General features: G+C 38.2%; 4 long non-coding RNA genes across 4 annotated transcripts; all 4 read right to left on the minus strand.

The window, feature by feature from the left end:
- Nucleotides 1-4,611: 4,611 nt before the first annotated feature.
- Nucleotides 4,612-7,309, minus strand: LOC145431017 (uncharacterized). Its single transcript, XR_013911392.1, has 6 exons — nucleotides 7,241-7,309; nucleotides 7,058-7,152; nucleotides 6,576-6,702; nucleotides 5,520-5,637; nucleotides 5,202-5,278; nucleotides 4,612-5,104 (listed from the first exon to the last, which is right to left on the minus strand). It is a non-coding gene; the product is annotated as an uncharacterized LOC145431017 (long non-coding RNA).
- An 806-nt stretch (nucleotides 7,310-8,115) lies between these two features.
- LOC145431026 (uncharacterized) lies at nucleotides 8,116-8,926 on the minus strand. Its single transcript, XR_013911404.1, has 2 exons — nucleotides 8,830-8,926; nucleotides 8,116-8,737 (listed from the first exon to the last, which is right to left on the minus strand). It is a non-coding gene; the product is annotated as an uncharacterized LOC145431026 (long non-coding RNA).
- Nucleotides 8,927-9,551: 625 nt separating this feature from the next.
- Nucleotides 9,552-10,800, minus strand: LOC145431022 (uncharacterized). The gene is made up of 3 exons (XR_013911399.1): nucleotides 10,680-10,800; nucleotides 10,311-10,539; nucleotides 9,552-10,097 (listed from the first exon to the last, which is right to left on the minus strand). It is a non-coding gene; the product is annotated as an uncharacterized LOC145431022 (long non-coding RNA).
- Nucleotides 10,801-21,475: 10,675 nt separating this feature from the next.
- On the minus strand, nucleotides 21,476-23,034 carry LOC145431025 (uncharacterized). Its single transcript, XR_013911403.1, has 3 exons — nucleotides 21,801-23,034; nucleotides 21,649-21,705; nucleotides 21,476-21,523 (listed from the first exon to the last, which is right to left on the minus strand). It is a non-coding gene; the product is annotated as an uncharacterized LOC145431025 (long non-coding RNA).
- Between the last annotated feature and the right edge of the window lie 520 nt (nucleotides 23,035-23,554).

Genomic DNA, 23,554 nt, shown 5'->3' on the forward strand with positions numbered 1-23,554 from the left:
AGCATGTCCTGAGACGCCCTCACAGTTCTCCATAAGTGTGTTTGTGAACGTGCGTGTTTTACATAACTACGTGCATGTTGTTATTCGCCTGAATATGTCCAAGTGACTGGAACAGGCCCTGCTGGACCCACCAGATCGAGAGGTGTAAATACACTAATGGACAACAGCTTAAGCAGATAGAAAGAATAATACAGACCAACAATAGACTGAATTAAAGTGATGATAATCTATATACATTAATATCTTGCTCAGATTAACAAGGATATAATTAAACCTGGAATGCAGGATTCTTCTATAACCATAAATGATAAATGATAAACCATAAGTGATGCAAAAGCAATAATACTAAGTGTGAATAATACCACAGAGACACTGAAATAATATTCCACCTGATAACAGGCAGAAAACGAGAATGAAAACATGAAGAAAGAACTGTTGGAAGCTCAAAAAGCATTGGAGGAAGAGAAAAGCACAGCACAAGAAGCCAAAAATAAATATCAAACTGCAAAGAAGGAGGCAGAAAATGCGATGCAGGAATTACAGGAGGTGCAGGAAGCTTTTGAAGAGGAAAAAAAGAAAATGCAGTTGGCAACACAAGAAGCTGCAAATGTAATGGCTGAAGCTGAAATACTAAGGAAGAAATTACTGCATGTAAAGCAACAACTTGAAGAGGAGAAAAAACGTAAACACGAGGCAGTAAATGAGATTGAAAATTTGAAGAAAGAATTGTTGGAAGCTCAAAAAGTGTTGGAGGAAGAGAAAATTAAAATACAGGGAGCAAAGAAAGAAATGGAAGATACAAAGAGTTACACTCAAAACATGAAGAAGGAACTGATGAAAGTGCAAGAAGAACTTGCAGAAGAGAAAATTGAGGTGAAGGTATTGAAGAAAGAAATGACGGTGACCAAGAAAGGCTGCAAAGACGCACTGAAAGAAATACGCAAGCACAAAAAGGAAGCTAAAGAGCTCCTCAAACACAAAGGGAAACTGGCCAAACAGCAGCTGAAAGAAAAATTTAAAGATGCTGAGGAGCAGCTCAACAAAACCCTAAAAGAACTGAAGGTAAAAGAAGAGCAAGCCGAGGACAGGAGGGGATTCTGGAGCAGACTGCTGAGAAAGAAGTGACCCAACAGCATCAAGTTTGAGGACATCAATAGTTTCTTCCTCCTCTCTCCACCTTTCTTTCTCCCCATCCTTCTTCTTGGGACGTTTGTTTGTTTTTTAAAAACTCTAATCTAAATACATGTACTGAAATACACAAATAAAATTGCCATTACTTGACCTCATGTTGCCTGCTTCTTTTCTTGTGTGTCTGTGGATGTAAAACAGTAACACACTTCCTGCTCTGTGTCTTTAATTGTAAATAAATGCAATGTTTTCATTTTAAGATGCAGTGCAAAAATCTTCTGCTCTAAATCTTTTTTTTTTTAGCAAAAAGCTTTTTTTTTGCCTGTTGTGGAAGTTTTGCATTTAAATAAAGCCTGCAGACGAGCGGTGAGCGGTAGCTAACATTCTTTAATCAAACACACAAAGAACAGACAACCAAGCTTGATGAAGTCCCTGCATGACCGCGGGACAGACGGTCAGCAGAGTCTCCCTGAGCCTAGCATGGCTCTCAGTTAAATACCTTCTCCAGGAACAAAAGGCAGTACACACAGGGCTGGACTGGGACAAAAAATCGGCCCGGGCATTTTGACTAGAGACCGGCCCACCAAAAATGTGACATCATTCAGGGGTAAAACCGCAAAGGATTCTGGGAACTTGTGGCAAGAGGTACTAGCGCATGCAGGCTTTCAATTGAGCTCAGTTACACAGTGATAAAACAACACGTTCTCACTCCCAACTCGGCCAACGTGTGACGCATGGTCAGGCTCCCTCTGCTTTACTTATGGACGCGCAGGGTACCCCCCTCGCGTCGGGAATTGACGTGAAGGGTCATCCGATTGAAGAGATTGCCGCGGAAGTGCCTGTTGTCGGTATATTTAGACATTTTCCAAATCACATTGTAGTGACGTATACAGAACACAATAAATTATATAATGTAAGCAACTACCTGAGAAACAGCAGATACAGCAGATATATTAATTATAGGCTATTACTTTTGTATCGTTTATTGCATTTATGGAGGGAGTGGTGTATGCTGGGTAATGGCACAGCTAGCGACTGGGTGACTTTATTCACCCGTTTCGGCTGTTATTGGTCCATACAATGGGCGTTATTAGCACAAATCAGTCCCATAGATATGGGCCATCTCCTGCTAGATTGTTCAGAAGGTTGTTCTCATCCATCCAGATGGATCACTAACAGGAGCGTGGAAGACTCCAGAATCCACTCTGGCTGGAATCCGGTGGATATGCAGTGTGTAAGACCATTTAAACGGACAGCATTTATAGAATGACTATTAAAAGTCAGCTAGTGTCAATAATGTGGTTATCTTAGTAATACACAGAGTGCTAATATAACAGCTTTAAGATGCATTTGTAGATATTATTACGTGTTTTACCGTCTTTATGGTGCTAGCTTAAAGTTACGGTGTAAACGCTAGCTTATATTACTGGTGTCAAGCCAGCCTCCAATTCGAGACTTGCAGTCAAGCCAGCCTCCAGTTTGTTTTACGTTCCCTGTGTATTCAAAGTATTACGGGAATGGATGTGGAAACCGGATTTCAAAATAAAAGCCAACTTCGAGTGAATTAACAGATGTTTTTTTGTTTTGTTTTTTCTTTTCTACTTTCTTTTCGTTCTATTTTTACTGCACTTTACATACGTCAACATGTCAAATTGTTTGCAATCTATCTAAAAAGAAACCAATTCAAAGCACGGGCATGGAGGACTTCCTGGAAAGTTAGCTGGGAATTTTTTGGCTTCAATTTCACACATATTTGAAGTGCTTTGAGGAAGTTGTGCATTTACTGTCTTTTAAGTAACTCACTCTTGGGATCCGCTTGAATGTATGCTAGTTTCTTTCCTAATTAAATCATGTGAATGTCACCTTGTGGCTTGGTATTCTCAGCAAAACCATGAAGGTAGGTGTTGTGGAAAGGACAGAGAGGAGCAGCATTATAAACAGTAGGTGCTGTAATAGGTGGTGTTTGGCAGGTGAGTCAGTGGCTCCTAATATAGAGCCAAGTAGTAGTTGTGGGTGTTAAGTGTTGGAGGTGTGACTGGACTTTTTTTTTTTTCTTCTTTTTTTTTTGCCTGTCCCGTTTGGCTCTTTTGCCATCAGAATTGTCTAAAGGCAAAGAAAGATGCCCAACGGATTTACTTTACCAAACTGACCATCCCAGCCTTGCCGTAATGGTCCATTTGATTCACCTTTTATTGTTTATTTTATTTTCACTTGCTGAAAACGGGACAGACTTGACTGGGGGAAAGAAGGGGAGAAAGAAAGAGGGAAAGAGAAACAGCTGAGAAGAGGGACGGGGAGAAGGGCAAAAAAACCCAAAAACCAACAGAATGAGCAGAAAGAAAAAAAATGCATCTAATTAACAATTAACAGATATGTTAAGAACATAATAACATATAATTTAGGCTTTTTTATTTTATTTTACAAACTCTAATGAACAATCTATATGACACAGCCTTGTACCCTAATTGTGCCCTGTCACTATCAAGGCCATCTTATTTTGGATTTCAAAGTAAAAGCCCTGTGAATCTTCATTTTTGAACTACTCTTTCAATGACTTCATAATGCTCTTAAAAGCAGAAGTCGTATTTCCAAATACTATTTGAACTTTGTATCAACACTTTCCAACCGCAGTCTTTTTCACAGTAATACCATATCAATATCAAGTCAGTCTGGTTTTGCCTTTCATAGTAATGGCCCTTTGAAATTGCCGATATTTGACTTGCTCTAAAATGAAAAATTCTTGTTTCCACAGGGTAATTCCACTTTACATCAACAGTATACAACCCCACAGTGATACCATATCAATATCAAGTCATTCTGATTTTTCTTTCAAAAATAAAAGCCCTTTCAAATTGTCCATAATTGACCTACCTTTCAGTGATTTCAAAATGCTCTAAAATGGAAAATTCCTGTTTCCACAGGGTAATTCCACCTTAGATCAACAGTATACAGCCCCACGGTGATACCATATCAATATCAAGTCATTCTGATTTTGCTTTCAAAAATAAAAGCCCTTTCAAATTGTCCATAATTGACCTAACTTTCAGTGATTTCAAAATGCTCTAAAATGGAAAATTCCTGTTTCCACAGGGTAATTCCACCTTAGATCAACAGTATACAGCCCCACAGTGATACCATATCAATATCAAGTCATTCTGATTATGCCTTCCAAAATAAAAGACTTTTCAAATTGTCCATAATTGACCTACCTTTCAGTGATTTCGAAATGCTCCAAAATGGAAGATTCCTGTTTCCACAGGGTAATTCCACCTTAGATCAACAGTATACAGCCCCACAGTGATACCATATCAATATCAAGTCATTCTGATTTTGCTTTCAAAAATAAAAGCCCTTTCAAATTGTCCATAATTGACCTACCTTTCAGTGATTTCAAAATGCTCTAAAATGAAAAATTCCTGTTTCCACAGGGTAATTACACTTTAGACCAACAGTATACAGCCCCACAGTGATACCATATAAATATCAAGTCATTCTGATTTTATTTATTAAAATTTACTGAAGTGGATTTCTTGTCATTACATATTAATGACACAATCTTTTCTTTGTATTTGTAATGTTATGAAATATAACTATTTTCATAAAAGTAGCATAGGTAAATCTGTTTATCTTGGAAAACAAAACCCAGAAAACAGCTCAATACAAGGAGAGTAAATTGTAAATTCCAAAAGGTGCAGTCATGATAACATTAAAGGTGCTTTAAAGGTAAATGAAAACATCAGGGAAATGTGAATGAAATATGTATGAAAACATTTCACCGTATTATGTTGCTCAAATTATCACTTTGGTGGAGACAACAGAGTACGTCTTCAAATATTTTGACACAAGCATCCAATAAGTCTGTGGTTTAACAGCACAGGAGACAATTCCACGCTTCTTCCTTTGCTTTTTTAAAGTCATTGTTGGTCATGTCAAGGCACTGTTCATGGTACCATCTTTGACAGGCGTCACATTGTATCTATTTAAAATTAAACAGACAAAGCAAAAAAAAAAAACCCATTTATACTCAAAGACTTTTACACATTTTTGAGAAATTCAAATACCCTCCAACTCACCCAGTTCATCATTGAAGGTCCTGATCCATGTGGCTTGGTCAGCGAACACATGGCACAGTTGCTGTTAGTGTCAAAAACTAAAATACAGGATCAAAACACATTAGATAGACATTTTTAATTGAAGGCCAATTCATGCATATGTTAAACTGTGTACTTAAAAATTTCTATCGATTAGACCACAGCATAAAGTGCCATTGTGCACTATAATAATACTACTAACAGAATAATACATTTCAATCTACACACACGCACACATATACATTCAAATACATATATATACACACACACATTTTCTCTCTTATTCACCCCCAAACCAACCTGATGCTTGTAGTATCTCCACAGCCATCAATTTTCTTTACTCTGCCATTTTCTCTTTTGATGTTTTAAATTTCATGACGGGAAAATCTGGAAATACTTTCATCACTGCCCGTGCCATCTACCGAGAAATACTCAAAATTTTAATTGTGAAAAAAAAACACAATTCTGCTCAATATAAAATTTCTGATGTTTATAATCTTGCATAAACAGTATGAAAAACAAAGAGCAATAAATAGATTTAAGTCTTTATGAACACCAGGTAACTTCTAACACTCAGTTGTTGAAATGGACATCGTGGATGAATAACTATGTGATATACCTTGTAAACATAGAGAACAAAATGGACAGGGTTAAAAATAACACTCCACTCTACAGTAAGGGCCAGAGCCATGTATATTCTTTTAAGCTGATGAATAACTGAAATAGGGAACATCTCTAGTTACTAGTTATTAGATATAGTCTGCTTCCAATGTGTGGGCAGCTGACTTCTTTTAACATCTGTTGGGCAATACTCAGTACATTCTATAAAAATGTTGTGGAGAGTCGCAACCTGTGTTATGCTAGTGCCACAGAGACTCAATAAAGTGAGTCCACAGGGTGGCCCTACAGTCTCGTAAGGTTCTGTCAGAGATGTGGATGTTTTCCAAGTTAACCACAATGCTGGACAATACATACCACCTGCATCATGATGTGCTAGCCATTCACCAGAGGGTGCTCAGTGAGAGAATGAGATTACTGATAATGCACCATTATGACACAGGAAATAATTGCTTACGGTGACTTGCTCTCTTTAAAGTATAAGTACTATCTGCAATCGCTGTGCAGCCTTAATATTTGCAAATCCTAAAAAGAGTATGTCACAAAATCTGCATGACTTAGGGCACCAAAGTATTAACCATATACTTAATTTGTGCAGTATACTGTGAAATTTAGAATTAAGATGTATTCATATCTATTACAGCTACTGTTATGGATGTGGATATTCTTCTGACCATGGCATGATGGCATGGCAAACAAGTAAGAAATTATATACAAATGTATATTATCATCACTTACCATCACCACTAATACTCCACAGCTGAAGCCATCCTTCAGCACTGGATGGGTCAAGACACCTCCCTTCCATTTAATGTCGACCCATTCTGTTTTTGCGTGGCGGGTTCTCCTCATTTTTAAGTAATCACTGCACATTATTACAAAGCAGAATACAATTTGGTATATGTCATATTTCCTAATTTAAAAAAAAAGATATTTTACAGAATTAAAGAGAATTTTATTTATTTTTTATTTATTTATCTTTTGGCCTGTCTCGTTTGGCTCTTTTGCCATCAGAATTATTGTCTTAATAATTTGTTCACCTGATAATTTTTATTTAACCGTACTGATTTATTTTGCAAATGAGACCTGGCCAAGAGGATGCCAACAGAGAAACACGCATTGTGGGGCCAGGTACAAAAAGCTTCTACAAAAATGCAGTTGTAGTAAACTAACTTGTAAAGCCTATTTGCATATAACAAAATGTGTTGAAGCCTAAGTACCTGAATTTACGTGCAGCGAGTTTAGAGTCTTCCTCCTCTGATGAACTTGGGGCAGGATCAAGGAGATAAACAGTGTGATTCACTGCATTGATGAACTGTAGCAAAGATAAATCATTAAAACAATATTAATATATCGTCATTAAAAAAATACACAGGCTTTAAAGTTATAATCTTGTTGCTTACCAGAAACTTCCAGTGTACATTTTTAATGTTAACAAACGTGACAATGGCCTGCTACTGATCGAAGTTTACCTGTCAGAAAACATTTATGTATTTCTTACAGTTTGTGGAATTCTATTAGCATTCAATCAGTAATTCTTTCTAAATGTATTTGAACATAATTATATGGACATTGGACAGTCATCTTATGTTCCGCAAGCTTTGGCGAGAAAGCTGTGTCCGATCACCAAAGAAAATCAAGCCCGCTGTGTAATGGTTCATAATGTAGATCCCCTTTTGCTCCTTTTTTGCCAGACAATGAAAAAGCCTTTCAATTACCTACGTAAAGAATTTTCATAAACACAAAGCTATGTAATTTATATAATTTAAATTGTGTTAATGATAAATAATTACATGATAATGTCCTTTTAATTGAATTACATTACACAGTCGAATTATTGTGGTTATGAGTGCTTAAATTAATCATTGATATACCTCGCCTGTTAGCCACAGGTGTGGTCGAAGGGTTCGCAAATCACTGTGGCGTATAATTATGGACGTACCATGGTTTGTTGAGGGAAGCACAGAAACCACAACCTCTGTGTCTCTTTTCTTCCACAAAGACAGGACCTCCTCATTAAAGAAAAACACACTTAACATACGATCTTACCAGCTATTGAACATGATTTTGTTATTTCTAACAAAGGTTTATGGACTGTTATTAACAATATGTCTTTGGAAAATTAATTCAAAATGTATCACTCCAAGTCTTGAATGGTAAATGAACTGGTTCTTATAAAGCGCTTTTCTACTCTTCTGAGCACTCAAAGCGATTTACACAACTGTGCATTCACCCAAGCAGATTTTTCTAAGTGTGTTCTAAGTAACATTCACACACAATCAATGGATGCACTGGAGAGCAATTTATGGTTAGTATCTTGGATTTTTGGTATGCAGACTAGGAGAAGCCAGTAATCAAACCAGCAACCTTCAAATCAGTAGATGACCTGCTCTACCACCTGAGCTACAGCCACCCTTGAGCACTGGTAACTATATAAACTCAAAGCTGTAATGGCAACACTTGCAAAGTTAATTTTCCCATACTCTAACTATGTTCCCGAATGCTTTTTCCCATTCAGTTTCTACTGAGGAAAAAATATTTATTTATTTAGTTATTCCCAAAATTTACCATGTAATCACTGCATTCATTTTGAATTTTGGTGCCTCCCACTTAAGTTAAGGTTACAACTAGTCAACCAAAATCCTGGATATTCACATCGAATGAGTTGAACATGAATATCAACATGTAAATAAATAAGATTTGCCCTTCATACACGTGTCCATGACTGATTACTGTGTCATGGAAAGGATCTTCTATGGAAAAAGAAGGCATTACTATTACTTTGATGAATCCTTTATGTTAGCAGTTGTCAATCCTACCTGGAATTCTGGAGTTTCCAAGGTAACATCCTCAACTCTACCAGTCTGCACAGGGGAACTCGGGGCCATAGAGGAAGCAACCTATATAAATATTGTGTACAAGAAATACAAAAAATGTTATGCAAGATATTGGTCTTTATATATGAACGATAAATTTGCGCAACATTTTATACCATCTTTGAAGATCTCCTGAAAGGAAATGGCTTGCGTAGTACTGTTACATATCTCCCCTTCTTTTTTTGGCGACGTCTTCGTCCACTCTAAATTTCTGAACCAAAAATATGAGTCATTGAACATTGTTTAGGAATTACAAGTGAAATGCTGTGACAACATTTTCCTTAATTTACAATAAACCAAAACACACAAAAATGTCCAGTAAGACACACAGGTGCAACCAAGCTATAACATCACAATGTGGGGCACCTCAATATCCCACCACATCAAGAAGACTTTTTTTTAATGTTCCATTTTGAAACGGCAAAGCATTGATGGACATCAGCCAGTCATTTTGCAAACCTTTCTTTGAAGCATTCTTTTTGAGTCTTCGTACTCCTTCAGCAGCGCTGTGTGACTGATTTGATACTGGACAACAAAGTCATCCAGCCTGGTGAGCCTTCCCGAATGTAGACGGATATGTTTCAGATCCCACTGGCTCTTCTCCATTATCCCCTGCGTTTTATTATTCTCAGTAATATTCTGAAAAATCAAATTAAGAAATCATTAAATGTGATTTTTTTTTAAAGATACACATTGTTGTTGTGTGCAATGTTGTATGATCTGCAATACAGATGACTCCTCTGGACCCGCCGTTTCTCAATCACACCACACAAATATGTATATATACTAAAAATCATGTGTCTTACTTGTCTCTTGATCTTTCTTAATAATAATAATAATAATAATGGATACTTTATTGATCCCCATGGGGAAATTACTTGTTTTTCTCTGCATTTGACCCATTCACTCAGTGAAGCAGTGGGCAGCCCACTAAGCAGGCGCCCGGGGAGCAGTGTGTAGGGACGGTACCTTGCTCAGGGGTACCTCAGGGTAGCCGTTAAGTGGATTCGAACCGCCGACCTTCCGATCATGGGGCGACCACTTTACCTACTGAGCTATCCCTGCCCCCAAGGCATTGTATTTGTTGTGGTACTGCTCATACATTTTCCCAGTGCCATGTCTTCCAAGGTCACCTTTGGATTTTGAAGATTAGAATAATATTGATGTGTGTAATTTCATTTTATAAACTAATTACTTGTCTACTTTAAAATGGCTTACCTAACATTATTGCAGACCATAATCCAGAAAAAGGAAGAAGATATTTGCTAATGTGCTCCATGAGCCCCTTGCTGTAGTAAGGGTTTGCCTCACCATCCATCTCCAATGATGTGTTGGAAATGAGCTTCTTAAAATGTCTCCCAAAGAGGTTGTTTCCCTTGACTCCCTAGCCAACAGACAAAACAGAATAATTATGTGATTTGAACATTGTGTGCACTCATCTTTCATATCTATAATCTAAAAACCCAACATTATGTTGTATAAAACATTTAAAATTACTTGTGACTTGTGATTATTATGCTATTCCAAAGTATTTAAAAAGATATATAAGAGGCAAAAGTTTAGCCTTTAGTTTTAATAAAAATTGACTTCAGTTTACCTTCAGGTCCTCATCAGCTTTTGAGTTTCTGGCATTGCCATCAACATCAACATTGGCTTTCTGCATCAACAACTGAAGGTTGTGAAAATGTTTTTCGACATTCTCACCACTACACGGACTCCCAAAAACAACTGCAGCACTTTGAACCATGTCAGTGAGGTCTTTTAAGGAAGTTGCAGTAGTGAAGACTCCAAAAGTGTGCATTGCAAGATGGTAGTTCTTTGGTGCACTGCAGTTAAAGAAAAAATTGTCTTTAAGTGTTTCCAAAACAGTAATAATGTTTTCCCAAATTGAAAAATGAAATGCCATGTCACATGTCACAATAAAAAAACAAACAAGTGAATACCGTATTAAAAGGACTACACTTACTACTTTTTACAGATCTCCTTGGCATTCTTCATAACATGACTAAGGCATCTGTGAAGAATTGGAACCTCGAAGTCTTCCTTGTTTCCTTTCCCCGAAGCGATGTTATAATAATCATTTATTGTGTCTATCCTAATGCATAGATCCATCACACATAAGCATTAAAGGTGAACGCATGGCTTTGCGCCCAAAGGCCTGTTAAGGTTCAAAAATTGAGGAAGGAGAGTACAAACCACCCATGGTCCAGAAGCTCTTGGTCAAACACTGATTTTAATGACTACACACGTGTGGGAAGACACTCTGTGCGCAGACAGCAAGTGGTCTTCGACTTCCTCAAAGCATACACAGATTTTATACCGTCAGGGCTTGATTTACTGACGCCCCTTCATGCGTCACAGACAGGATATATACATACGTCAATATCAAAACCACAACGACTTTTGACACAATTTAAAAGAACAATTGTCTTCTATCTTCATAACAGGTGCTTCCTGTCACTGCCGGATGCTCGCTTGTCATCTTGACACCTCAGCAGCAGTTCTGCTACAAACTGCTCTTTTTGCAACCCCAAGCAAAACATAATTAAACTTCCCCTATAAATGATTCTCTCTAACTGAGTGTGTGTGTGTCTGTGTGCTAACCACAATTGCACCCTGTTTCACCTCGCCGACTAGCTCCTGACCTCTAGACAGAGAGACAGAAGCCACTCTGTAATAACCGAACTGAAACTATAGATATGTGTCATCTACTAAATAAATGTTTTAATCAAGAACCCCTACTAAAAGCTTAATACAAGAATATGAACATATAAAAGATATTAAAATGAACTGTTGTGTAAGCATGTATTGCAATTCCTTCTATGTTCTAGTTTTCCCTCAGCATGGATCATCTAGACACTCTCACTAGTGAAGCTTTGGACCCTTAATGAACCTGAACATCAACTCAAATAAGCACAGATATGCATTGTGTATAAAATAGTTATAACTGCACCTGGAATACAAAGTTAACATTATCATAAACATCTTAAGGCCATCTTAAAGCTATCTGTTACATTGTTAAAGCAATGATCGTCTTAGCCTGCTGCTCAAAATAACCTAAGACTGGTTTCACTTCTGCAAACTCTCTGCAAGCCTGTTTCCTGTCAGCCTGTGACTTAGTCTTTCTGAAAGACACACACTGTTCAACCTCTGAATGCAATATAAACTACAGATTATATTATTAATGCAATGGTGATGATGATTATTCTTTAACAATAGCAGTAAAATAATTTCCCTGCTCCACACTCCCTCTCTCGACCTCTGGAACACCAGAGGTCGCAATACATTGTGTCCTGGCTCAGCAAATCAGACAACCTCATGTCATCTAATTGGTCCAGTAATAAACACCAGCTCCCCTTCGATAACACTCCATGTGTAAGCTTAGGTTTTCTCGGTCCCTCTCTGGTGGTTCATCAGGCCTCGGACCTCCCTGTGGTCGTCGAGATCTTCTGCAAAGGAAACAAAACACCTTTTCCTGCACCTCCCTAACTTATCCTATTTGGGACTCTTTAATCAAAAGCCTGATCCTAATTATCTTCTTAACTTATTGACTTGTATTTATATATTCTTCAACGTTACTCATCACTTTGAAACTCTTAAAGCGCTGCTTTCACGTCCGGTTGCTTGCTCTATTTTCCCTTATCTGATCATCAACATCCTGTACACACAAACTGTCGCTGCTGCAAGTGCCCCCACTCTAATCTTAAGTCACCTTTTTAACAAGAAAATCATTATAAGCGCCTATTCTACTAAAAGCTCCAAAAGAAAACAACCACTTTAATCAATTAAGTTTAAGCATATAAGCAATTACTCCTGTATACATTTCATCATAGCTAAATGCTGCCTAGAAACAACTCCTGTGTGTTAACACTAACTTCACTTTAACCTCACATTTCCTATGTTATAACCCGTTTTTGGTATAGCCTTTTTATTTCATTTGCTCCTTTTAATGTAACAATACCTTCCAATTCTAGTTTATCAGACTTAACCAAAATATATGCTTTCCTTCCTCTTTGGTCCTTCTTTAAGTTCAGTTAAAAGCTAAATGAATTTGAGGCCTTTTGCCTGGAATCAATACTGTTATGTGTGTTTCTGTGTAATATCTGTGTCTGTAAGTGTGTGCAATCCTTCAATAACTCATATCAAAAAATGCAATATGTATAAAAATCATTTCTATTTATAAGCTCTCCCCTTTATCAAAAGAAATCAAACCTGTTCTCCTCCTTCAACCCTCACTAATTTTTCCCCCTAAGATTTATTCACAGCTTTGAAAAACCGGCATTGTATCTTCTAAACAGGATTTAATCCTTTAACCTTAACATAAAAATAACAGTTTCAGTCTTACCATATCCAAATGACCAAAAACCCCAAAAAGTCCTAAAATAATCCTAAATTATTAAACTCTAAATTCCCCCTTTTATTTTTGACACATTTCATGTGTCAAAAATACTATACATCCACAATACTATACAAAACTTAAAATGCTCAGTTTTCCCCACTCATGCTCCAATCTATGTCATACAAATAAACTTAACACAGAACAATTATCAGTCATGTGTTTCTACAATTAATGGTAACTGAGTTATATCAAAAAATGTTTCCCCTTTAACATTTGGCATTCTCCCAACAATATACTATAATCCCATAATCTAACCCCAGTCAACAAAACAGAAATTTTCTCTGGTAAAAGCCAATTGTTTGTCCACATTTATTCATCCTCACCTTCATCCAGTCACACACATTCACTCACATGCAGTCACACCATATATTTGCTAATAGTGGAGCTTCAGATCAGATTCTCCACCCTCAGCAAAATGAGCTCATTTTTATTTTCCATAGGAAAATATTTCTTTATGCTTTTGGACTGGATTGACTTGCTACAATCCTTTTTACAGGGATTTAGACCTGTTCACAGGTAGCTTTCTCCTTAGCCAGTTGTAATCTGGAAAGCCCCCCTTACATTTGCTCTTCCCGAAAATTTTCAGCGCCATTATTCACTGTTGCAGTCCTGCTTAAAACAAAAATGAGAAAAAATAGAGCTGATTATTAGCTCACAAAACACAAAACAAAATCGCCTGACAGGTTTTCTTTAAGTGCACTGTTACAAAATAATGGGCCCCTCAAACATGTCCATGTTTCCAAAACCCCTCTATTAAAAACAAAAACAACCCAAACCTAACTGACAAAATCAACCCATCACCCCAACAACCTTAAACACACAAGTTTTGCCACCACATAATGTCACCTCCTCAATACACCGAAAGTCTCGTTAAAACCACACAATTTGCACACAAAAATCACCCCCTTTATGCACTTCAACATACTTGGATTCAACATAAAACACAACCCCCCTTACAACAACATATCACTAAACTATAAATTTCCTACCCCAATCTGCACTTCTCTTCTCTGCTATGCTTCCTCTTCTGAAAGCCTCAGTCACACACACACACACACACACAGGAAGTTCCTTCGTCACCACTCACTCCAGCTAATTTGCATACTGAGTCATATCTCAATGAGTTGCTGTAACAACAGAAACATATGTATAAACATTACCACCTTATTAAATTATTTTATTTCTTTCTACAGTGATCACTGGTTTTGATCACTCAGTACGAGAGAGCACTCCTAAGTCACTCTTTTAAAACTACTTTAATCACTTTTTTCATAACTCCCTTTGTCATATGGCTTCTTCTATTCCTCAATCACAAACTCAAATGTATTTTATTAACCATTCACACCATTCCACCACTCATACAAGTAGCAAGCTGATCTTCATTGCGTATCTTTGTGTTCTAAGCCAGGTTTAATCAGTGTCTATACATGAATCATCATGGGCTTGTCTTGTCTTTATAAGGTTAATGCATTTTCTGTTTGTGTATGTGAATTTGCATATGTTGCTTTTGCAGTATGTCAGACTCCTTCATAATTCTCCACTTAAGCCGTCAGTTTCTTTCCCAAATTTACTAACCCAAATTTTGATTTCCCACCTTGAATAACAGCATTCCTTGTCCTCAGCCAGAAGTTAGGGCTCCACTTGCCACTTACCCCCTCTGCCTCAGCCCAGCGGCTTTACCCGTGAAGTCCCGTCTTCTTCACTTCATCTCACCAGTGAGTCTGAGGTCACAGGAGGCCGAGTAATCGTGACTGTGCCTGCCTTAGGTTGTCCCAGGGTTTCGAGGTGGGATCTTACCCGTCATGGGCTATCCAGCCTTCCATACTCGCCTGATACGGGGGCCAAGTGGGCAGGGGTGCTATGAGCATAGGGAACACACTGGCTCTGGAAATTAAAGGAGTATAAGCTGCTTCCTTCATTGCATCTTATATTAAACTATCTCACTTCTGATTCTTTCCTCGAATAATTTCACATATGACACTTTGTGTATGTGTGTTTTCTATTCATTAATGTAATTGTCAGTTATTTTCTCTCTTCATTTTACCTTCTTTTGTTTGTTTGTGACGTTCTACTTTAGTTCTACTAAACCTTGATGTAAAAACAATACTCCCTTATTTCACGCACACACTCTGCATTTTGCCTACGCACACACTTCTCTCTCAGACTTCCTCTGTTCACACACCGCCTTGCACTCACTCTACTATCAACTTTCATAGTGTTATTATTATTTAGTATTTTGTACACCTCACACCCAATCCCTCAAAGCCTCCTACTCACAGCATTCACCCTTAAACTGTGACAGGAGTTCAGGAATATACTCAAAATACGCTTTCCTAAGAGTATTTTAGACATGCTTGTCATAATCAGAAAGAGCAAGTCAACAACAAACACACGAAAAATTGAAACCTCCATTAATTCTCACCGCGCACACAAGAAATTGAAAAAATAAAACACACCAGCAACTATTGCTGGAAAGAAGTTGCTACTTAAAGTAATATGTTAATCTTAAGTATATACAATGCGCTCAATATGTTTATATATCTACATCCAAACTCAGTCAATTACTATACATCCACTACGGCAACTCAAAACTTTATTTATAGTCCTCTAATAAACATAAATGGCATTTTAAACACACTCAACAATGTTTGCAGCAGTATTTGTAAAACCAACTGTGGCTTAAACAGTTCACTGCTTACTCATTTGCCTTTTCACTCACACACACACAGTCTAAAAATAGCTCCAGCCTTGCCTCAGACTCCTTTCACTTTATATTACAAAGACGTCTTATATTTACAACTACTGCCAGATCTGTCAGCTTTAGCGCCTACACAATTTCGACAAATTTAAGTTAACGGTCCCACCGAAAAAGTCCAACTTTTTTGTAATCAATTAACCAGTATCTGTCCAACAGTTTCTGGCCTCATCTCTAAAGTCCCTAACTCAATTTAAAAGCGTCAACCAACCCAAACTTTGCCTGAAGCTCTATTTTTTGGCGTTTCCCAGCCAAGGCTTACCCCGAAGTGTTAAGTTAAAGTTACACGCCCGAAGTCCAACTTCTGCTAACCAAAAAAAGCGCACATTACCGTTCCAAACGGTAGAGTGGTCCAACCACTAGCTATTTTGGAGGTTCCCAAGTTCTCCCCGGTTGCCAACCGTACTAACCCTATTCGCCGATAGGTCAGGGCCAAGCGTCCTTGGCCGGGAGGGAGCATTACCTCCGAGAACTGCACTTCCTACCAGTCCAACTGGCGTTCTTGAGTAATTTATAATACTTTGGAACAACAGTAAAACACCCAACAAAGTGTAAGACTGAAGCAGGTCCAACCTTATAACCAAAAAATAACCAAATTCCCTAACATACTAAAATCATTGAGCAGTCCAACTGCTTTCCACGGTCCAACCGTATTAAATCCTTTTAGCGGTCCAACCGCATTCAATCATTACCAGCAGTCCAACTGCTTTTTACGGTCCAACCGTATTAAATCATTTCCAGCAGTCCAACTGCTTTTAAATCCTCAGTACTGTCATGAGATTCTCATCAAAATCAAAGCAGACATTTACCGGCAACTTTTACTGAATAGACATTTAATTTTATCATCCAATTCAGCACACTTCGGATAAAATCAACAGGCCTGTGCCTACCTCTTTTTAAAGGCGCCTGTCCCCTCAGTTTGGTTGCCGGGTCACGCCTGCCTGTCTGACCACAACGGACCACCGAATTTCACCGTTTACACCTCCAATCCTCCCTCCTCAATTACCGGACGAAGCCCCCAAATGTTAAGGTTCAAAAATTGAGGAAGGAGAGTACAAACCACCCATGGTCCAGAAGCTCTTGGTCAAACAATGATTTTAATGACTACACACGTGTGGGAAGACACTCTGTGCGCAGACAGCAAGTGGTCTTCGACTTCCTCAAAGCATACACAGATTTTATACCGTCAGGTCTTGATTTACTGACGCCCCTTCATGCGTCACAGACAGGATATATACATACGTCAATATCAAAACCACAACGACTTTTGACACAATTTAAAAGAACAATTGTCTTCTATCTTCATAACAGGTGCTTCCTGTCACTGCCGGATGCTCGCTTGTCATCTTGACACCTCAGCAGCAGTTCTGCTACAAACTGCTCTTTTTGCAACCCCAAGCAAAACATAATTAAACTTCCCCTATAAATGATTCTCTCTAACTGAGTGTGTGTGTGTCTGTGTGCTAACCACAATTGCACCCTGTTTCACCTCGCCGACTAGCTCCTGACCTCTAGACAGAGAGACAGAAGCCACTCTGTAATAACCGAACTGAAACTATAGATATGTGTCATCTACTAAATAAATGTTTTAATCAAGAACCCCTACTAAAAGCTTAATACAAGAATATGAACATATAAAAGATATTAAAATGAACTGTTGTGTAAGCATGTATTGCAATTCCTTCTATGTTCTAGTTTTCCCTCAGCATGGATCATCTAGACACTCTCACTAGTGAAGCTTTGGACCCTTAATGAACCTGAACATCAACTCAAATAAGCACAGATATGCATTGTGTATAAAATAGTTATAACTGCACCTGGAATACAAAGTTAACATTATCATAAACATCTTAAGGCCATCTTAAAGCTATCTGTTACATTGTTAAAGCAATGATCGTCTTAGCCTGCTGCTCAAAATAACCTAAGACTGGTTTCACTTCTGCAAACTCTCTGCAAGCCTGTTTCCTGTCAGCCTGTGACTTAGTCTTTCTGAAAGACACACACTGTTCAACCTCTGAATGCAATATAAACTACAGATTATATTATTAATGCAATGGTGATGATGATTATTCTTTAACAATAGCAGTAAAATAATTTCCCTGCTCCACAGGCCCTTGCAACATCAGTCAGAAATGCTTCCAAAAAATATGTAACTGAGGCAGTGGTATGGTCACATGTTAAATATGTAGCCACTGGTAGGGGAGAGGATGTTTTCCGTGGATTTCTTACTACAAGTTCGTAAACATAGAAAGGAGGCGAACCCTTTCTTTTTTTCATGATACTTCCTGTAGCATCCAAATAAAGTATGTCCTCCCTGTCACGATCCTGGGTCTTAGGACCCAGTGTTTTGCGTTTTAGTTCATTTTGATGTTTATAGTATGTTTAGCTCATTAGGCCTCCTATGTTGATTTGCTTATTAGTTCCCCCTTGTGTTTCAACCCATGTTAAGTCTCCCCTGCCCTTCATGTCTCTCTGTGCCCCCTCTGTTCTGTTTATGGTGTGTCTTTGCATGTTTGAGTTTCTTGTTTTCTGTCACCCTGCATTGTGCATTATGTTCTCATGGTTGGTCTTTTGTTACTCCCTCTAGTCTAGTCTCTTGTGTTCAAAGCTGAGTATTTCCCTCTGTGTATTTTGGTTCTTAGACCTCTGCCTTATGGTTTGTCTCTGTTTCTTAGTTGCTGTCTCCACTGTGTCTAGTTCGCGTCTCTGTGTGATACTTCCTGTTTTACTTTGAAGGTCCATGCCTCATGTGAGTGTTTCTAGTTTTGCGTCTCTGTCTCGTCCAGTCCTGATTTCTCCCAGCTGTGCCCTCCTTCTGTGTCTCATTCCCTCGTTATCCCTCTGTGTATTTAAGCCCTGTGTTTCTCTTTGTCAGTGTCGTAGTCTCCATCATAGCTGTGTGATTTTTCCCTGTGCTTTAGTTTTCCCAGTTTAGTTTATTTTGTATTGTTTTTCGTGTCCCACGCCAGCAATAAAGCTGTGTTTTTTGAGTTTACGTTTTGTCTCTGTGAGTTTGCGTTTGGGTCCTCTCCTGCCTGCACACAGCCGTACTGTGACACTCCCGACAGCGGCTCTGGAAAATCTCAATGCTCCTGGAAGTAGTGATGGGCAGATGAAGCCCCATGAAGCACTGAAGCTTTTCATCCAATTGGTTCACCCCAATGCGAAGCTTCATGAAGCTTCATTTGCTCTAGTAGGACACCTACTGGACGTAAAAATAATAGCTGGCATGAATTTGAAGAGTGTGGCATTTTGCACACAGCCTGTAAATGTCAACAACAAAAGGAGTGTGTAAAACATGTATATTGTAGTGATGCAGTATACTGTGTATATTTATACTGGCAGTATGGGAAATGATTATTTGGAAATGCTTAAAATGGAAACGATCATTTACTGTGAGGTGAGGTGTTGTTGGGGTGTGGACAGTAGTTGTGCTTTTGTAACGTTGAGGTATGGACAGCTACACACTGAGGCTTTGAGCCTCAGTCCTGCCTGTTCACATTTTATTCTGTAAAAACTAAATTTTCACTGCTTTTATAACCTTTTTAGTGGGGAGAACATAGCTAGGATTTAATAATTTAACAAATCTTTTAAATCCTTTGTCCTCCACAATGCTAAATGGCTGGGAGTCCTCAATCACCATGCTGACCAGGTCTTCATCTATTAGAGATTGTTCTCCTGAGGAAAGACAATAAAGATAAAGCACAAATATAAATATCACACACGTAACTTATAACAGTTGTATAATATTGTTATATCATTTAGTAACATTACTGCATGCTATATTATCATTGCATTTGATGGCTCACCTGGTCTTGCTCCACAATCGGTGTTCCCCTTATTCTCATGCAAAGCTCTGTAGTGCCTAAGCATGGATGAGGTGTTGTTGTTATATCCCAGCTCCCTGGCACATAGCAAACACTTCACCTTGTACAAAAGTACAGACAGCTTAACATAAATTGTATTGCACCATCAGTATCATGAAAATACATCTTCTGTAGAAATGTACATACCTTGTTGGGAGGAATAAAATCAAAATGTTCCCACACAGGGGAGGACATCCTCCTCTTCTTAGCTGGCTCCATTCTCTCCTGACTTTCTCTCCTCACTCTCATAAACCTCCAAACTGTCTCCAAACTCTCACTAACCGCAACTCTCCATCAAACACCTACATTTTGATTGAAGTCTGAGGGTTTATATCGCTGTCATATCTCGCGGCAAAGTTCGAACCACTTCATGAACCAGTCACGTGGTACAGCCGGGCAGCGAGGCTTCGGACGTCATCATTTTCAGCTCCTCCCATAAATGAAGCAAGCCTCGATACGCGCTTCGCGGAAACGCCCCCTCCATTACTCGACACACGCTCCGAAGCCTCGATACAGAACGTCCCATCACTACCTGGAAGACCATAAAAAAAAAAACCACCTTTTGGATGTAACATCACTTTCTGCAATACATCCTCTGGGTTGTTCTTCTTGTTTGCCACCATTAACTGGAGACTCATAATCTCATTATGATGAAGACGACTTTTCTTTCGGATTTCCAAGGCTATGTTTCTCAACACTTGAGGAGTTGGAACTTCATCTCTACACCCCGATTGCACAACATCATCATCCATTTTGCTCATTGTTTCCAGATACATGGCTCTAGGTAATTGCTTTTCCAATTCATGGCCAATTTTATCTCTCTTATGAGCTCTTACAGGTCTTCTTCTTAGTTCATACTGGTTGTGCACACACTCGAGACCTTGAAAATTGACTTTTGTCTTTAGATCGTCTTCATTATCTACAGTGACAGTGACAGTGACTGGACAATCCTCAAAACTGCAGTAACCCAGACACCAGAAGAAAGGGCCCTTTCTTACTGAGTCCAAAGCCTTGACTCTGTGCCTTTTGAAGGCAAAGGAACAATATGGAAACACTGTCCGTATTCCATCTGAAATCAGATTTGTCCACTGTAGTCCCTTGTATCCTCTTTGGGATCTCTTATTTTTTATATTAGTCCATTCTTTCCTTTTCAGGAAAAAAAAATTTGTTGCAAGTGGGACCCTGATTCTTATGAATCCATCATCAGATGAGTTGCTGTTAGGCTAAAAAAGAGGAAAAATTTATTTTGTGAGAAAACATTTTGTCCATGTTACATAACTACCGTAATATCAGTAAATATACTTGAAATACTTGTGTATTTTAAGTATATTAACAACCAGTGTTTCTAATGTCAGAATATATAGCAAAAATTCATGTTGAGAAGTGTCATGAAATATAAATTTCATTCTATGTTACAACATTTGATAAAATTCTTTATTTAATTGTATATTGTGTTTTTAAAAATATTTTTTATGTAATATAAAGTGGTCATTTAAACAATGATCCTAGTGCCAATCATAACTTATGTGAAAGCATTTTTAATGACTGACCTGCTCAGGAGACAGCTGTCCATCCTCCTGCAAGGAGATGTCCGGTGACAGAGAAGCGGCAGCTGATAGTTCTTCTGGTTGCTATTACATGAGTTGAGAGGTGTAACTTTAGTGTAATTACATGGAAGTGTTAAGAAGACATTATGATAGTACAGACAGACTGACCTGCGCAGGAGACATCTGTCCATCTTCCTGCGAGGAGATGTCCGGTGACAGAGAAGCGGCAGCTGATAGTTCTTCCTGTTGAAAATGACATTACCCGTAACAATATTAATTTGAGGGATAATTTCAACAGTAACACATTGACTAAAATTTGGTATACCAACATATTTGATATCAAACACATAGAATTTTATTTATGGAACCTGCTCTGGTGGCTTTTGTCCATTATCTGAATCCCCTTTGACTGGTATAGACAAGTTCTGTAGAGAACAGGCATACATTTTTAATAAATTTGATTTTAACTAAATAATTTAATACAATATATATTTTTTAAAAATAAGTGAAAAGAACTAACCTGACGAAATGCATCACAAATTCTGTAGCGGTTATTTTGATTATTCTGAATACCAAGTGTCAGGCAAACTTGACCCCAGGGGCCTTCTTTATGAAGTGCATGGTCCTCCAGTTGGATGCCATGTTTTTTCAGCTGTTCCACAGTTTCAATAATTTCATTGATTGTAATCGTTTTATTTTTGTTCTAAAACAGAAGATATAGCATTTTCAGTTTTATTTTTCGTGGAAAATGTATATGAAAGAAAAGAAGAAAAAAATACATACCCCAAATAAGCAGAAGCGGTAGACTCTAAGTGTAAAAAAAGAAATCATTACATTGTCATTTATATCATTGAAATCATAACATTTTATAAAGAATATGTATAATATTCTCAATGAATTGAGAACAATTTTAAATCGGTGCCACTAATTACAAAACTATCAACTTTGTTTCTATTCAAGTACTATTTGAACATGTTTTTGTGAAATGCAATGCCCCTGAAGAAAATGTGCAGCACTTGATGTTAAAAAGCCATTGCCTGTTAGCAACAGATGTGCCTGTTATAGAACACGTGTTAATTAATTTCTGCCGTATGCTACAACTTTGCCTGAGTCCTGTGCGCAAATCTTTTTTTGTTTTTGCTCATAGCGAAGCCTGTTATCGAAAAAAACCCCAGTAATAATATGGTGAAATAAATGTAATTTTAAGTGTTACACATAAGAAAAATGAAATTTTTACAATCAGAAATAAACTAGCTAATATCTTAGGCTAGGCTACAAGTAGGGATGGGTATAGTTTAGGTTTTATCCGATACCGGTGCCAAATCGGTACTTTTGAAACGGTGCCGGTGCTCAAACGGTGCTCAAACCGGTGCTTAAAGAATGGAGAACACAAAATTGGTCCAAAAACCTCTCATGTTCAGCTGGTTTTTTGTAAAAAGATAACAATGTTAGCCTTTTCTGCAGCTATGGGGCATATATGGTATCACTCTTAGCTGGAAGCAGTGCTTAAACAATGGAAAAAACACAAACTTTGTCCAAAAACCTCTCATGTTCAGCTGTTTCCCTCTTTTTCTTTGGTCATTTTAGCCTTTTTGGCCAGGGTGAAGGGAGTATCTGCCATCAAACAAGAAGACAGCCGCATGTAACTACGACGGTGTTTGCTAGTTCACCTTACATGCATTAATGTAATAACGTGGTTAGCCTACTAAACGTAAATTACACACGAACAACATGAAGCTACTCACGCAGAGAAGAGCGGCTGCTGCTGCATCATCATCCTCTGCTACACTGGCAGGGCTAGGGGCCAGGATTCTCCTCTTCGGGTTTTTGGGGATGTTGCTAAATCCGGGTCTGATAACAGGCACCACACCCGCAGTAGATGTGCACGGTGTGGGGTCTCGCAGCCAGACTTTTGACCGCTTCGTCTTGGGCATTTTTAATCTGTAGCTCTGCTCTAAAAGAACGTACGTACCTGGACCCGCCTACTGTCCTCGGGAACATAAAATGATTGGCTAGAAGTGTATCACAGCTCAGGAAAAAAAAGCACCGAAATGTGCGCTGCTTTTCGGTCTGGTTACTACCGTTTATGTCAGAACTGGCACCGGACACCGGTACCCATCCCTAGCTACAAGACTTGATTACTCAGTTACATGTAATTGGAGATGAACTACTTTGTTAGCAAATTTTAAAAGTTAATATTTAAAGTTTATACTTAAAAAACGAACTCACCCCTTCTCCTTCTTCGGCATTTTTTCTGCACAAGACTTTTATGTT

Source organism: Astatotilapia calliptera, chromosome 9, assembly GCF_964374335.1.
Source record: "Astatotilapia calliptera chromosome 9, fAstCal68.1, whole genome shotgun sequence".
NCBI lineage: Eukaryota > Metazoa > Chordata > Actinopteri > Cichliformes > Cichlidae > Astatotilapia > Astatotilapia calliptera.